Genomic DNA, 4,618 nt, shown 5'->3' with positions numbered 1-4,618 from the left:
TCCCTCCACTGGCCTCCACTCAGTGTCCTCCACCCCTCTCTGCCAATCCCTCCACTGGCCTCCACTCAGTGTCCTCCACCCCCTCTGCCAATCCCTCCACTGGCCTCCAGTGTCCTCCACCCCTCTCTGCCAATCCCTCCACTGACCTCCACTCAGTGTCCTCCACCCCTCTCTGCCAATCCCTCCACTGGCCTCCACTCAGTGTCCTCCACCCCTCTCTGCCAATCCCTCCACTGGCCTCCATTCAGTGTCCTCCACCCCTCTCTGCCAATCCTTCCACTGGCCTCCACTCAGTGTCCTCCACCCCTCCCTGCCAATCCTTCCACTGGCCTCCACTCAGTGTCCTCCACCCCTCCCTGCCAATCCCTCCACTGGCCTCCACTCAGTGTCCTCCACCCCTCCCTGACAATCCCTCCACTGGCCTCCACTCAGTGTCCTCCACCCCTCTCTGCCAATCCCTCCACTGGCCTCCACTCAGTGTCCTCCACCCCTCTCTGCCAATCCCGCCACTGGCCTCCATTCAGTGTCCTCCACCCCTCTCTGCCAATCCCTCCACTGGCCTCCACCCCTCTCTGCCAATCCCTCCACTGGCCTCCATTCAGTGTCCTCCACCCCTCTCTGCCAATCCCTCCACTGGCCTCCACTCAGTGTCCTCCACCCCTCTCTGCCAATCCCTCCACTGGCCTCCACTCAGTGTCCTCCACCCCTCTCTGCCAATCCCTCCACTGGCCTCCACTCAGTGTCCTCCACCCCTCTCTGCCAATCCCTCCACTGGTCTCCATTCAGTGTCCTCCACCCCTCTCTGCCAATCCTTCCACTGGCCTCCAGTGTCCTCCACCCCCTCTGCCAATCCCTCCACTGGCCTCCAGTGTCCTCCACCCCTCTCTGCCAATCCCTCCACTGACCTCCACTCAGTGTCCTCCACCCCCCTCTGCCAATCCCTCCACTGGCCTCCATTCAGTGTCCTCCACCCCTCTCTGCCAATCCCTCCACTGGCCTCCATTCAGTGTCCTCCACCCCTTTCTGCCAATCCTTCCACTGGCCTCCACCCCTCTCTGCCAATCCCTCCACTGGCCTCCACTCAGTGTTCTCCACCCCTCTCTGCCAATCCCTCCACTGGCCTCCACTCAGTGTCCTCCACCCCTCTCTGCCAATCCCGCCACTGGCCTCCATTCAGTGTCCTCCACCCCTCTCTGCCAATCCCTCCACTGGCCTCCACCCCTCTCTGCCAATCCCTCCACTGGCCTCCATTCAGTGTCCTCCACCCCTCTCTGCCAATCCCTCCACTGGCCTCCACTCAGTGTCCTCCACCCCTCTCTGCCAATACCTCCACTTGCCTCCACTCAGTGTCCTCCACCCCTCACTGCCAATCCCTCCACTGGCCTCCATTCAATGTTCTCCACCCCTCTCTGCCAATCCCTCCACTGGCCTCCACTCAGTGTCCTCCACCCCTCTCTGCCAATCCTTCCACTGGCCTCCACCCCTTTCTGCCAATCCCTCCACTGGCCTCCATTCAGTGTCCTCCACTCCTCTCTGCCAATCCCTCCACTGGCCTCAATTCAGTGTCCTCCACCCCTCTCTGTCATTCCCTCCACTGGCCTCCATTCAGTGTTCTCCACCCCTCTCTGCCAATCCTTCCACTGGCCTCCACTCAGTGTCCTCCACCCCTCTCTGCCAATCCCTCCACTGGCCTCCACTCAGTGTCCTCCACCCCTCCCTGCCAATCCCTCCACTGGCCTCCACTCAGTGTCCTCCACCCCTCTCTGCCAATCCCTCCACTGGCCTCCATTCAGTGTCCTCCACCCCTCTCTGCCAATCCCTCCACTGGCCTCCACTCAGTGTCCTCCACCCCTCTCTGCCAATCCCGCCACTGGCCTCCATTCAGTGTCCTCCACCCCTCTCTGCCAATCCCTCCACTGGCCTCCACCCCTCTCTGCCAATCCCTCCACTGGCCTCCATTCAGTGTCCTCCACCCCTCTCTGCCAATCCCTCCACTGGCCTCCACTCAGTGTCCTCCACCCTTCTCTGCCAATACCTCCACTGGCCTCCACTCAGTGTCCTCCACCCCTCACTGCCAATCCCTCCACTGGCCTCCATTCAATGTTCTCCACCCCTCTCTGCCAATCCCTCCACTGGCCTCCACTCAGTGTCCTCCACCCCTCTCTGCCAATCCTTCCACTGGCCTCCACCCCTTTCTGCCAATCCCTCCACTGGCCTCCATTCAGCGTCATCCACCCCTCTCTGCCAATCCCTCCACTGGCCTCCATTTAGCGCCCTCCACCCCTCTCTGCCAATCCCTCCACTGGCCTCCATTTAGCGCCCTCCAGCCCTCTCTGCCAATCCCTCCACTGGCCTCCATTCAGTGTCCTCCACCCCTCTCTGTCATTCCCTCCACTGGCCTCCATTCAGTGTCCTCCACCCCTCTCTGCCAATCCTTCCACTGGCCTCCACTCAGTGTCCTCCACCCATCTCTGCCAATCCCTCCACTGGCCTCCATTCAGTGTCCTCCACCCCTCTCTGCCAATCCCTCCACTGGCCTCCATTCAGTGTCCTCCACCCCTCTCTGCCAATCCTTCCACTGGCCTCCACTCAGTGTCCTCCACTCCTCTCTGCCAATCCCTCCACTGGACTCCATTTAGCGTCCTCCACCCCTCTCTGCCAATCCCTCCTCTGACCTTCATTCAGTGTCCTCCATCCCTCTCTGCCAATCCCTCCACTGGCCTCCATTCAGCATCCTCCACCCCTCTCTGCCAATCCCTCCACTGGCCTCCATTTAGCGTCCTCCACCCCCTCTGTCATTCCCTCCACTGGCCTCCATTTGGTGTCCTCCACCCCTCTCTGCCAATCCCTCCACTGGCCTCCACTCAGTGTCCTCCACCCCTCTGCCAATTCCTCCACCCCTCTCTGCCAATTTCTCCACTGGCCTCCATTCAGTGTCCTCCACCCCTCTGCCAATTCCTCCACCCCTCTCTGCCAATCCTTCCACTGGCCTCCACTCAGTGTCCTCCACCCCTCCCTGCCAATCCCTCCACTGGCCTCCACTCAGTGTCCTCCACCCCTCTCTGCCAATCCCTCCACTGGCCTCCACTCAGTGTCCTCCACCCCTCACTGCCAATCCCTCCACTGGCCTCCATTCAATGTCCTCCACCCCTCTCTGCCAATCCCTCCACTGGCCTCCACTCAGTGTCCTCCACCCCTCTCTGCCAATCCTTCCACTGGCCTCCACCCCTTTCTGCCAATCCCTCCACTGGCCTCCATTCAGCGTCATCCACCCCTCTCTGCCAATCCCTCCACTGGCCTCCATTTAGCGCCCTCCACCCCTCTCTGCCAATCCCTCCACTGGCCTCCATTTAGCGCCCTCCAGCCCTCTCTGCTAATCCCTCCACTGGCCTCCATTCAGTGTCCTCCACCCCTCTCTGTCATTCCCTCCACTGGCCTCCATTCAGTGTCCTCCACCCCTCTCTGCCAATCCTTCCACTGGCCTCCACTCAGTGTCCTCCACCCCTCTCTGCCAATCCCTCCACTGGCCTCCATTCAGTGTCCTCCACCCCTCTCTGCCAATCCTTCCACTGGCCTCCACTCAGTGTCTTCCACTCCTCTCTGCCAATCCCTCCACTGGCCTCCATTTAGCGTCCTCCACCCCTCTCTGCCAATCCCTCCACTGGCCTCCATTTAGCGTCCTCCACCCCTCTCTGCCAATCCCTCCTCTGACCTTCATTCAGTGTCCTCCATCCCTCTCTGCCAATCCCTCCACTGGCCTCCATTCAGCATCCTCCACCCCTCTCTGCCAATCCCTCCACTGGCCTCCATTTGGTGTCCTCCACCCCTCTCTGCCAATCCCTCCACTGGCCTCCACTCAGTGTCCTCCACCCCTCTGCCAATTCCTCCACCCCTCTCTGCCAATTTCTCCACTGGCCTCCACTCAGTGTCCTCCACCCCTCTGCCAATTCCTCCACCCCTCTGCCAATTCCTCCACCCCTCTCTGCCAGTCCCTCCACTGGCCTCCACTCAGTGTACTCCACCCCTCTCTGCCAATCCCTCCACTGGCCTCCATTTAGCGTCCTCCACCCCTCTCTGCCAATCCCTCCACTGGCCTCCATTCAGTGTCCTCCACTGGCCTCCACTCAGTGTCCTCCACCCCTCTCTGCCAATCCCTCCACTGGCCTCCACTCAGTGTCCTCCACCCCTCTCTGCCAATCCCTCCACTGGCCTCCATTTAGCGTCCTCCACCCCTCTGCCAATCCCTCCACTGGCCTCCATTCAGCGTCCTCCACCCCTCTCTGCCAATCCCTCCACTGGCCTCCATTCAGTGTCCTCCACTGGCCTCCACTCAGTGTCCTCCACCCCTCTCTGCCAATCCCTCCACTGGCCTCCACTCAGTGTCCTCCACCCCTCTCTGCCAATCCCTCCACTGGCCTCCATTTAGCGTCCTCCACCCCTCTCTGCCAATCCCTCCACTGGCCTCCATTCAGTGTCCTCCACCCCTCTGCCAATCCCTCCACTGGCCTCCATTCAGCGTCCTCCACCCCTCTCTGCCAATCCCTCCGCTGGCCTCTATATTACTGACAATATGGCGGATTTTGGGTGGCGATCTCCTCCACATTGGTGCTCAGACACG

Source organism: Staurois parvus, unplaced genomic scaffold, assembly GCF_062004578.1.
Source record: "Staurois parvus isolate SC_StPar_1 unplaced genomic scaffold, SC_StPar_1.0 ptg003107l, whole genome shotgun sequence".
NCBI classification, from domain to species: domain Eukaryota; kingdom Metazoa; phylum Chordata; class Amphibia; order Anura; family Ranidae; genus Staurois; species Staurois parvus.
Note: the sequence above shows the minus strand (reverse complement) of the source record.